The 12,704-nt window shown below is 56.8% G+C and overlaps 1 protein-coding gene across 9 annotated transcripts in view; it reads left to right on the forward strand.

Annotated features, from left to right (window-relative positions):
• The window catches only part of DNM1 (dynamin 1), a gene marked incomplete at its 3' end in the record, with an annotated part of 44,236 nt that overhangs the window by 883 nt on the left and 30,649 nt on the right, over positions 1-12,704 (forward strand). The window lies entirely within an intron of this gene.

Here is a 12,704-nt window from a genome sequence, read left to right on the forward strand (position 1 = left end):
GGCGAGACCGCTTCTGATCCTCTTGCGAGCCGCCGGCCCCTGGCTCCGCTACCGCCCCTGGGTGGGGGGGCGCCTGCCACCGTCGCTCTCCCCCCGGGCCTGGCAGAGGGATCGTAATGGAGGGAGAAGACGGCGGAGGGCAGAGATGACTAAGACAGGGAAGCAGGATGGCGGGGAGGGGGGAGCCATTTGCACAACCTAATCCCCCTCCTGTCTCTGATCCCCCAGGGCGCTGGGAGAGCCAGGTGGCAGGGAGTGGGGGACAACCGCAAAGACAAAAGGTCCCCGGTTTAGGGGGGCAGGTGGGGTCGTGACCCCCCCCCCAGGATCCCCAGGGAAAATGGAGGCAGGGATGGCTTTCTGGTGCTAAGAAGAGGATGGCGCCCTCCTGGGAGCGGGATGGGGGCTGAGCATACAGGGAGGAGGCAGTGACACTGGCCTCCCCTCTCCCTCCCTCACCTTCTTCAAAAACCCTAGCTTTCTCCCAGTGACCTTTGCTGCTAAGGAAGTACTGGCACGTGAGAGAGGGACGCAGAGGCCCCTCCTCCCTCAGAGAGACAGCAGTTCTGAGGGGACATCCTGGGTCCAAGCCAGGTTCTGCTGTGAAGCCTCAGGAGAGTCACTTGCCCTCTCTGAGCCTGTTTCCCCACCTCTGTTAAGGACAGTTTCACTGGGTGGTTGTTCCTACCCCTCAGATGACCTGGGAAACCCAGTGCCAACCCTGGGGCTGGAGGGAAGGATTCTGACTGGAGCAGTGTATCTGGGAGATGTTGGAAAGCCACCGTGGGGGTGGCTGGGCCCATCTGGTCAGCAGCGGGGGAGGCCGTCTGTCTCTTGGGGATGGGCTCCCATAGAGCCCCCCTCCTGCTCACGTGACCCTCAGAGCTGCAGAGACAAACAGGCAAGAGATACACAGATGGGCCCCTTCCCTGTGGCCCAGCAGTCAGGGTGAGGGGGTGGTGGGGACTTTGGACACAGCAAAGCCCAGAGGCCTTAGTGCTTTAAGAAACACCCACAGAAATGTGGCACTTTACAGTATACAAACCACATTCCTACCTTTCGTCTGTAGAACATTCGCTGAAAGCCTGCTTATTCTGGGCTGTGTGCTCTGGGCAGGAAGCATGGAGTGGGGGGAGGGGTGGGAAGGTGACCATATCCCCCCCACCCCCCACCCCTGCTGAGTCCTTCTCAGGTGCCTCATACCATTCTCCCCAGGATGGCACACAGCGGCTTCATGAGGCAGGTACCATGATGCCCATCCTGGAGCTAAGGGAAGAGACCCCAAGGTTAGATGCCTTGCCCAAAGTCCCCCAGCCAGGAAGGACAGCATCTATTAGAGTCCAAAGCTCAGTTTCCTAATCTCAGTCTTGAGAGCCTCTGAGAGCCAGGCCCTGAACAGGGACGTGCAGGTGCATGGGCCTCCATCTTCCCTATCTGTAGAATGGGACCACAGACCATTGCTGCCCTACCTGCCTGACCAGGCAGTGCTGGGCTCCAGGGAGTTCATGGGTGTAAACACCCTTTTGTAAACACACAAGAGGCAGCTGTTGGTGATCAGTTAGGCTTGGGGACCCATGTATGCCAGGGCCAACCCGGCCCCTGTCTTCCTGGAGATCACTGTCCAGCCAAGGCAGGTGCCAGCAAGTAGGCAACACGGCGGGCCAGCGAGGCCACTGCTGAATTGGCCCCCTGTTAGCTTGTTGAGTGGACAAGATGTGGGCTGTGCCCCCTGAGGCCCGGGTCCTCTCACGGCCCCCAGCACCCTGGGGCCCTCTAACAGTGGCCCTGTGGGAGGATGTGCCCGGTGTCCAGGTGCAAGCCCAGGGCAGATGAGGGGGGCTTGGCCTGAGGTGGGGGCATGGGTGGGAAAGCGTTATTTGATCCTCATAAAAGCTAGTGAGGAGGCCAGGCCTGGGGCACCTGGAGGGAGTTCAGTCAGGGCCCTAGCCAACCCTACCTGCTCCCTCATGGGATCCTGACCTCTCTGCCTAGGCCTGGGTCCCCAGACCCGTGAGCATGGAAACAGCCATTCCGTCTCCATCTCCTGGGGCTTCCCAGGAGCCAACCCCCCAGGGAGAGGAAGTGGAAAAATACACCATAGGGAGCAGAGGCTGCCCCGGGCCAGCCTGGGATCCTGGGCACCCCCGGACAGCCCTGTGGTCAGCTCTGCGGCAGAAGTGGCACAGCAGCTGCCCAGGACCCTGCTAGGACTTGTCTGGATCGATGTTCCTTCTTCATCCCCCTTTTACAGAAGGGAAAACTGAGGCTAATTCATTTAATTATTCGGACATTCGTGGAGTGTCCACAGTGTTACAGCGCTGGAGAGTCTAGGTTAGAAAAGACAAAACCTTTGCATTCCACGGGGGGAAACTCTGAAATGGTAAACACAGGAGCCTGTACATGAAGAAGACAATGAGAGAATGGGGTCAGTCCTGTGGAAGGGGAAAAGGAAGGTCAGCAATGGTTTCTAGGAAGGGGTAGCATCTGAGATGAGAAGCTATGGGACTGAGACTCATTCTAGGTGGAGGGAACTGTTTGTGCAAAGGCCCTGGGGCAGTAACAAATTTGGCTTGTTCAAAGAACGGAAAGGAGCCCCTGTAGCTGGTGTTTTGTGTGCAAGGGCAACATGACATCAGAGAGGTAGCCAGGGGTTGCATCTATAAGACTGAGGCTCTGATGAGTAGTTGGGTTGATTTTCATTTCTGCCAGCTTTTCAAGGAGTGGAGCGCCTTGAGTGGATTCCAGGAAGTGTGTAACTTGGGGAGGGGGTGGGGGACAGGTGAGGAGGCTGCTCCAGTGCGCAGGCGCCGAGGGGTGACGGGCCAGGGCTTTCACAGCAGGAGGAGGAGAATGGTGGGGTTCAGGGTACATTTTGGAGGAAAGTCCCACACGACGTGCGGTGGATGGGATGTGCTGGGTGAGAGGAAAGGGACTCGAGGATGACGTCAGTGTCTTTGATTCTGGGTGGGTGTTGCTGCCGTTACTGGAGGACAGCAGGAGCAGGTTTGGGGGGCGGGGGTAGGACCAGGAGCTTGATTTTGAGCATGTTGAGTCTGAAGTGTAAGGTGGGCAGTGTGGTGATGCAAGCCGGAAGCTCAGGGGAAGGCGGGCTAGAAATGTAAATTTGGAACTCACCCATCGAGGAGAGGTGGGATTTAAACCCTTGGGAGTAGATGAGATCATCTCGGGGTGAGTGTAGACAGAGGAGTGTGTGCAGGGCCCCAGGATACCCCAGCATTTTGTGAGTAGATGCCTGCTACCCTAGGCCACCCTCCTTTGTCTGCCCCCCGCTCTGCCCACCCCTCCACGACACCTGTCTGGGACCAAGAGTGAGGTAGGTGTCCTGGAACAAGCTCTCAGGCTCTGCCCTCCCTCCACCCCACTCTGGCGCCCAGTAGGCTGACAAATGGGTAGTGCCTACCCTCCCTGCCCTCCTGGCCCCTGGGGAGGCGAAGGCCAGTGAGAATGTGGCAGAGGGGCTGAGAGCTCGGGCTCTGGAATCCGACCTGGGTTCGTAGCTCAGCCCTGCCACTTACAGGCTGAGTGACCTTGGGCATGTTTCTGAAACCCTGCTCAGCTCCTATTTCCTCATCTGTAAAATGGGGATAATAATAGAACCTCCCTCGTGGGATTATGCTGAGTGTTGAGATAATGCCCGCGAAACACTCGGGGGGCGGCCTCGCAGAGGTGACGTGCCAGGTCTGTTCCAACTTGACAGAGGGCAGGCTGGGAGGCAGCTAGGGCGCGAGTGGTGGCAGGGGGCCTGGTGAGCCTCTGCCCAAACCCAAGGCGGGGCCTGAGAGGCAAGGTTTTGGGTTTCCCTAGTGACTCTGCCTACCCCTGCTCAGGCTCCCTTCCTCCTTGCCTCCTACCAATCTCCTTGTCCCTTCCTCCATGTTCTCATCCCAGCATGGTCTTGGTGCCAGTCTATGGCCTCTGAGAGCCCCTCTCTTGGTCATCCCCGGGCCCTCCGGTGGGGGACAGCCCACCCTTACTAAGCTCTCATCCTCTGAATGCTTTGGGATACATCTGAGTGGTTCCAGTTCCCAGATTTGGAGACTGAGGCCAAAGGGGATTAGGAGATAGCCTGAGACATCCTAGGTGGAAAATCACTGACTGTGGAGGGGGCAGAAGGGACTGACATTGGCTTGGCACTTACGGCGTACCAGCCCCTGAGGATATAGCCATGAGCCAGTAGGACACATCCCTACTCTCAGGGGGCTCACAGCTGAGCAGGACAGACAGACACTAAATCACACCAAGAGCCCTTTTGTTGTGTATTTGAAGCAGGGTATGGGGAGCCTTCTTTTGAAAAGAGGGGTGTCATCAGGGGGGCCAGAGAAGGCCCCCCTGAGGAGGTGGCATTTGAGGCTGGACCTGAGCAAGAAAGGGACCCAGTCAGGCAAAGGAGTGAACACACCCCAGGTATAGGGTCCCATCTGAGCCAAGGCCCAAGGAGGGAAGGAGCCCAGTGGATTAGAGAACCCAGACGAAAGACAGTGTAACGGAGCGACAAGTGGAGGCCCCAGGGAGACCAGGAAGGTGACGAGGCACCCCAGCGGCCCCTCAGCGGCCACCCGCACTCAGAGAGCCGACTCCCTGCCAGGCGGCCACCCCGCTCCAGTTTCTGAACGCTCAGAGCCAGCACCTGCCACATGCCGAACACACGTCCACAACCAGACTCACGTGCTCAGCCCAGGCCAGAGAACATCTTTTCCAAACCCCCGCCCCATCCAGGGGCCCCAAGGAGTCGGGAATGAAAGGTGACTCTGGCAGACAGCATCTGATCCAAGCTCCAATAGAATTGAGTTTCCCTGACCTTGGCTGGGGTTACAGGGTCAGAAACTCGGGGAAAGGCGGGGGGTGGGGGGAGGTGCGTGGGCAGAAATGGAGGCCCACGTGCCTGATGTCTAAATATTCTAGTTATAAATCAAGCTAAGGGATCGCTGAACACAATACATTCTGCTCTCCCGCCTTGGCAAACCCACTTTCATAACAACCTGGCAGACTGGGTTTGAATTTAGAATTTCAGGCTCAGAGTTCCGTGCTGGGGTGTGGTGTTGTGGGGACAGGTGGCCCCTTTCCCCAGGCTGCCCCTGTCTCTTCTTACTCCAGCCTGCACCAGAAGGGGCGTCCTGGCCTCACATGCAGACACCCCGCCCTCACATCTGAGCTCCATCCACCGTGCCAGAAAGGACCCTCTCCCCCACCCCCACTTGGCAGGGCAGAAGCCTGGAGGAGGGCTCGAGACTGAGAGGGAATTCCAGAACACTCAAGTGTGGCCTAGGAAGGGTGCATAAGCTCCAGCTGGGCACTGACCCTTGGCCCCTGGGGACCCCTTGCTCTAGAGATCCAAAGAGGGACCCCTAAAGTGTGGGGCAGGGGTCCTGATTCCCCATGTCCAAGGACAGTGCTGATTATTATTTTCTGGGAACCAAAAAACTGTTAGTTGGAGGAACAGACGCTCATCCCCCGTTTTCAGGTGCTGAGATGGCTCAGAGAGGGTAGGCACCTGTGTGAAGTCCCACAGCAACGGAACGGGTACCGGTCTCCAGCCTCCGTGTCAGTTCCTCTTCACCCCCGCCCACGTGTACACATATGACACCCCTCAGCTTCTCCTCTGCTCTCCCCGGTTGTCTCTCTGGACTCTGACCCCTCCCCGGCATGAAATCCAGCTAAGGACCAAGAGCGGTACGGGGACAGCCGAAACCGTTGCAGGCACCAGGAGAAATGACTCCTGGTCTTGGAAGGTGTTCGAGGCAGCCTCCTAAATGACATCTGCCCACTGCCCTGGCCAAAGGCTCTGGCACCAACCTCCCGTCCTAGGTTATCGTCCCCATGCGAGTCAGGCCCAGGCCCTGTGGATCCTGCCCTCTGTACGCCCTCTTCTCTGTTCCCCAGCTGCCCCCACCTTTGTCTTAGCTCCTGGGGTGGCCTTCTCTCGTGCCCACAACCCGTTCTCCACCTGACAGCTCGGAAACTCTCTATGGCCTCCCAATCTGACCTCCTCTGCTTCAAGCCCTCTTTGGCCTCTGACCTCCAAACCAAGCCTGTTGCTCCTGAGTTGGGCCCCTCAGTCCTGCCTGCCATAGCCAGCCCTACTTCCCTCTAGCCTCTCCCCGAGGGTCTGCCCTAGTATCTTGCAGTTCATGGAAAAAATGCCCCCCCCCCCCCAGTGTATGCTGTCCTCATCTTCACCATGCCCTCGTCTCCCTCCTTCCCTGGCTCATCCTCCAAGTCTCACGGCAGCCGACACCTCCTCCAGGATGCCTTCCCTGATCACCCTCTCCCCCTATGACCTACCCCTCGGCATGTGGAGTAGGGCTGAGTTTTCTCCCAGGACAAGGGGCTGCAGAGGACGAGAGAGGCCAAAGCCTTGGGCGGAGGGGTCCCGGCAGACAGCAGCTCCAACTACAGTTCCTTTTTTTTTTTTTTTTCCAAACCACAGTTACTTTTAGCATTTCACCTGTTTATTAGTGCCTCCCTTGCATCACTCCAGCTCAGAGGCATCTGGTCTGAGCCCAGGGAAATGAGGCCACCAAGCAGGATGCGGAGAAAAATCTCAGCGGGAGAATGCACACTCCTCTCTGACCTGAGTCCCAAATCTGGAGGAACGCAATGCTCAGTAGCACACACAGGGCACCTAGCCACCGGCGGGCACCCTCCGTTGGAGCCTCCCACAGCCAGGATCTCGGGGCATCCCCTCAGTAGCCCTAGGAGGGAGCTGCTGGCTTGTGTCCTCTTTCACTAGCGGGGAAACTGAGGTTCAGAGCAGGGAAATCATTCAATGGTGGAGCTGAGATTCTTTTGCCTCGAGCTACTGGTGATAAGAACTGAACATCGAGGTATAGCTCTGTGTTCAATGACTTGGGAGACGCCCCTGATGAGCTGTTAGGCAAACAGAGCCTCTGCATGAGTGTGGACTGGAGCCCAGCAAGTGTGTGGGCACGTGAGGGGTCCCTGACCTCGTCTCTCGTCACACCAGCCTCACACCAGCCTCACACAGCCCCATAAGGATCAGTCAAGAGGATTAAGTAGGGGGTGGTTGCACGTGGGAGGCTCAGGTCATGATGATGATGCCGGGGTCCTGGGATCAAGCCCCGAGTGGGGCTTCCTGCTCAGCAGGGAGCCTGCTTCTCTCTCCCTCTGCCTGCTACTCTGCCTGCTTGTGCTCTCTCTCTCTCTGACAAAAAAATAAATTTTAAAAAATCTTTAAAAAAAAGAATTATTAAAAAAATAAAATCTTTAAAAAAGAGGATGCAGATTTCTTTTTTTTTTCTTTTTAAGATTTTATTTATTTGACAGACAGATCACAAGTAGGCAGAGAGGCGGGCAGAGAGAGAGGAGGAAGCAGGATCCCTGCTGAGCAGAGAGCCCGATGCGGGGCTTGATCCCAGGACCCTGGGATCGTGACCTGAGCTGAAGGCAGAGGCCTTAACCCACTGAGCCACCCAGGCGCCCAGGATGCAGATTTCTTAAGCAGCTTTATTGAGGTATAATTTACATGCCATAAAATTCACCTGTTTTTGGTGCACAGCTCAATGATTTTTAGTGCATTTACAGAGTTGTGCAACCATCATCACAGTCTAATTTTAAAACCCTTCCAGCACCCCAAAAAGAAGCCTCGTGATGATGCGGATTTTCAAGCAGAGCCTCTGACCAGCAGTCAGCGAGCCCTCAGTGTTCGCCATGATTATTATTGAAAATGATATAATGTTTACAACAGTGGTCCCCAGGTGTTGGAATGATCATGGTTTTTTTATTTTTAAATGTTTTGTGTATTTTCCGAGTATGTTTTCAAAGGGAGAACATATGATTTTTACAAGCAGGAGGCAAAAGAGAAATCTATTTCCATCTTGAAAATAGAAAGTCATCAACACTTGCAAGGGAGGAGGGAAGAATAAGGAGGAAGGAAAGATCATCGCTTTTCTTTAGTAGGGAAAACAGTTTGCTGAGGAGAAAGTGCACACTCGGAGTCCAGAGCCCTGGGTGCGCTCCTGCCCAATCACCAACTTGCGCTATGACCTTGGGCAACACTTCCCTGCCTTGTGCCTCAGTTTCCACACCAGTACAATGAGAGTGATGGTGGGGAAACTAGAGGAGCTCGTCTTCAATTTTTTTTTAAGATTTTATTTATTTATTTGAGACAGAGAGACCGTGTGAGAACAGAGGGAGAGGGAAAAGCAGACTCCCCGCTGAGCGGGGAGCCCGATGCAGGACTCGATCCCAGAACCCCGGGATCATGACCCAAGCCAAAGACAGACGCTTAACCGACTGAGCCACCCAGACACCCCAAGAAGCTCATCTTCAAATCATTCTCTTGGCCAGCAGGGCTGCCCCGAGTGCCAGCTACGTGCCCTGCTCCGTGCTGGGTACTGGGGCCACTGCGGTCAAGAGAACCAGCCCAGTCCCTGCTCTCAGGACATCAGAGCATCCGGGGAAGCCAGGCCAGGACTGCCTTGAAATATTCCAACCTCAGCTGGAAACGCATGGGCTTGTGTGGTGTGGGCATGCCTGGGGCCTCCTGGGGCAGCCGGAACAGAGAGGGACTTGTTGCCTGGAGGCCACCTCACCTCCTCCCCACTGTATTTCTTGGCCCACTCCTTCCCTTGCCTCCACCCCAGCCTCCCTTGCCTTCCACTTTCAGGAGCAAGATTTGGCTGGAATTATCCTGGCGCACCGGCCCGCTCTTCCGGCTGGCCCCCAGGGGACCCCCCCCCTTCCAACTCCCTCCCTGCTGCATCGTCTGGGGGGAGCCCAGCCTGTGTTCTTAGCTTTGCTCAGCAAGTTATGTTCTTTATAATCGTAATAGCTACCACTTCTTCAGGCATCGAGATATGCGAGCCTCGTGGTAACCCATTTTACTGATGTGGAAACTGAGGCTCAGAGAGGTATGGCCACCTGTCCACAGCCACACAGCTCCTGAGTGGCAGCTCTGACATTCAGCGCAAGGCCTGTCTGACCTTAGAGCCCAGGAAACAGGAGACTTAGAAGGAAGGTGGCTGCTGGGTGCGAGCCAGACCGAGCCGGCTGCTCGCTGATGTTATTTGCGTTCAACAGGACCTGGGAAGCAGGGTCCCTGAGCTCTGGCCCCAGATCTCAGGTCCTAGCGTAGAGCAGAGGAGGGTCACTCTGGGCCTTTGGTGCACTTTCTCCAGACCCCTCTGGGTAGGACGGTGTCTATTCAGACAGGGAGCATGTGGTCCTTGGAGGCCTCGAGAGATGTTTACTTCATCCTCCCTGTGCCTTAGGTTTGAAAGCGCCTCTGCAGATGGCAAGGCAAGGCCTCCTTGGGAAACCACCATCTGTCCAGAAGGAGTAGGGAAAGCTGGCAGGCCACCATGCACCCCTCCCACGTGGCTCCCGGGGCTGGTGGGCCCAGCACACTCTTCTCGGTCCTCCCTCAGCCTAAGCAGGAGCTGGGTGGGAGGTGCGGGGCGGCACTGGCTGGAGGCCAGGCTGGGCTGAACCCCCACTTTAACAGAGCGCCGTGTGTCCAGGTGGAAGACAGGAGCCGTGGAGGGGTTCAGCCCTGCTCTCTCCCTTGGGCTTTGCCTGAGGACCTACCAAGGGCCAGGCCTGGGGTGAGCCTGGGAATCCAGCAGGGAGCCAGGATTCAGTCTGGACGTGTGAACCAGCCAGTGCTCTTTGCTGCCTGCCCAGGCGTGGGGCTGGGCCCCTCTCAGCCACCTCTCCTGTCACAGCTCCCTGCGCCTCTCTGGGCCTCTGTCCCCTCCTCTAGACAGCCATGGAAGAATGACATGGCCTCTGAAAGCCTCTCCTCCTCGTGTGCATCATTTGCACCTAACCTTTCATGGTCAGAATCTCGAGGTCCAGGTCAGTGCCTGGAGGAGGCAGGCAGAGTGTTCTGTGGGATCTCGCATTCGCTGCTGAAATTTGGGTACTCTCCTGGAGAGGGGGCTGAGAAGGGGTGGCACCCTGGGCAGCCCCTTGGAGGGGCTGAGTGCCTACTAGGTACCAGGCGTGAAAAGCTTTTGCTTGAAAAGCTTCTACCGGCCTTCTTGCAGCCCACATGTGGTCGTGGCTGATGCCCGGTTTCTATGATGCTGGTTCGCCACTGAAGGTTTTGAGGCCCAGAGAGTGAAGCACCTTGGCCAGACTGCAGAATGGCTTTAAGGTGGGATTTGAACCCAGGGCCTGTGCCTGGCATTGGCTCCTAACCAAGGGAACACGAAAGTGACATGGGGGGGTCATATTTAAAAATCAGGTTCCCTCTCCCCCACCCCTGCCCCACTAGATCCTAACCCAGCATATCTGAGGAACATGCATTTTTTTTAAAGATTTTATTTATTTATTTGACAGAGATCATGAGTAGGCACAGAGGCAGGCAGAGAGGGAGGGGGAAGCAGGCTCCCCGCTGAGCAGAGAGCCCGATGCAGGGCTCGATCCCAGGACCCTGAGATCATGACCTGAGCTGAAGGCAGAGGCTTAACCCACTGAGCCACCCAGGTGCCCGGAGAAACATGCATTTTAATAAGCTGCCCCTGCGGGCCTCATGAGGGCCTTGCTCTGGGAACCTGTGCCATGACAGAGATGGGACCTTTCCCCACCCAGGCACCCCCGTCACCATCCTGGCCCTGGAGATCCTGTTCTGAGGAAGGGCTCTACTCCCACACATAGCCCTGCTCCTCTAATCTCTGCTTCCCATAAGCTGCTTGTCCTTTAAGTAGACCTGGGGAACCAGTGACTTGGGGAAGCCTGGCCCAGACCCCTAACCACCCCTTCAGCTGGGCCCTGGGCTCCCCATGCCCTCTATGCAGCATCTCATTGGCCTTCAACCTGCAGATCTGCTGGGGCTGAGCAGGCCTATCTGTGCAGGGAGGGGGGCTCTCGGGGAAGAACTCTCAGGGAAGGTCCATGTCTCTGCGTGGGGGGCTTTCTGTGGGGAGTCCCATCCTTCCTAGCCCCTCCTATAGTTTCCATGGCAACTGCTGTTGCCATGGTATTGCTGGGTGAGGAGCTGGTTGGGGGAAAGGGTGGACCCCAGGCCCCCATGCCCACCCGAGCCTCTGTGAGAACAGATGTCCTATCAACACAGCCCTGGGGGTTCCCAAATACTAGACAGTCACCCCCAAAGGAGTGAGTAAAGGATGGGAGGGTTAGAGACAGGAACTGCCTCACCATTATCCCCCCCCACCACCACCACCCCGTTAATCCCCTCCTTCTCTGAGCCGCCTGGCGTATCTCCCTTGGAGCACGTGTCACACCGCATTGCATTATCTGTTTACTTGTCTGTCTCTCCCTCTGCACTGTGAGCTCCTCCTCCGAGTAGGGAGCTGTCTGACTCATCACATCGCATCCCCGGGGCCCAGCACAGGGCCTGGCACAGAGCAGCTGCTTCCAAATCTGTCCGAGACGGAATGTAATTGAATTACATAAAAGGCCAATTCTGGCTTTTTGGGTTGAAGGAGGAGCAGAGTTCGACAGGAAACTTCCCAGTCTCTGGGGCCCCATAGTCCCTTGGGTTTGAATCTGAGCTCGGCCGTGCCCATCTGGGTGACCTTGGACAAGTCACTTCACCTCTGAGCCTCGGTGGCTTCATCTGTAAAGTGATCGTTTCCATGTCAGGGCCCTGTTTTGAGGGCCAGGGGATTCAGTCAGCATTTATCAAGTGCCTCTTACATGCTAAGCCTCGGGCTAGACAGTGGGATCCAGTGGTGGGCAGAAAGATGCTGGGCCTGCCCTTCTGAAGCTCTGTCTTGCAGAAATGAAAAGTGCTTGCCTAGCACCTGGAAATGATGAATAAAGGCAGGATTTGTCATCCTTCTCCTTCCCCATAGAAGTAGCTGACTCCTCCCTATTGGCCTCTCATCTCCCCAGAGGAGGGGCGGGGCAGGAAGAAGTCTCCCCAGGACCCAAGAGGAGGCCTTGAACCCAGGAGCTTGGGCCTACTCTGTTGTGCCTGGGACCCTCCTGGCCGGGAGTGTGGGGGTGGGGGGTGGTACAGGAAGCTGTGTGGTCCAGGTCAGGCTCTGGGCTGGGGGTGGGAGACCTGGGTTCTTCTCAGGCTCCGTCCAAGTCCTGTAGGAGCTTGAATGTCTCTTCCCCCTTCTTGGGCCTCCATGTGCCTCTCCGTGAATGAGGTGGCCAGCTGGATCCCTCTGGTCCCTCAGGCTGCAGCCCGCTCCCCGCTTTCCTGTGTCCTGGGGATCCCATGACTGCAGTTCTGACTGCCTGGTCGCTGAAGAGACCTCCGCCCTCAGGCTTGCGCCGGCCTGGGTGGGGCCGTGGGTGGGGGTGGATATGAGAAGCGCTGACAGGACAGAGAATCAGCACCCACAAGGGCTAGCCAGAAGGACTGCTGAGGTTGACATTGGCACAAGCAGATAGTTGGGGTATTGACATCAGGTCTGGGCCAGTGACTCGGGGATACCAAGGGTATCTGCTGGATACCAACTGGCGCAGCCTGAACACCTCTGAGCCTCAGTCTCCTCATCTGGAAGATGGGGATAACAACAGCACCTGTCTCACAAGGCTGTTGGGTGGAGTGCATGAGATATTGCCCACAAGGAGCCTGGTGTGCAGTAGGCACTTGAAGAAGCATGAATTCCCCTGCCTCCTCCTTCCCCCCCAACCCCCCTCATCCTCAGCCAGATGGGGCCCCCAGGGAAGGGGAAGTGAGATGCTGCCCTTCCCCCACAGAGGAAGGGAGAGGAGAAGGTGCAGCTCCATTTCCTTGAGAC

Source organism: Martes martes, assembly GCF_963455335.1.
Source record: "Martes martes genome assembly, chromosome: 12".
Classification (NCBI taxonomy): domain Eukaryota; kingdom Metazoa; phylum Chordata; class Mammalia; order Carnivora; family Mustelidae; genus Martes; species Martes martes.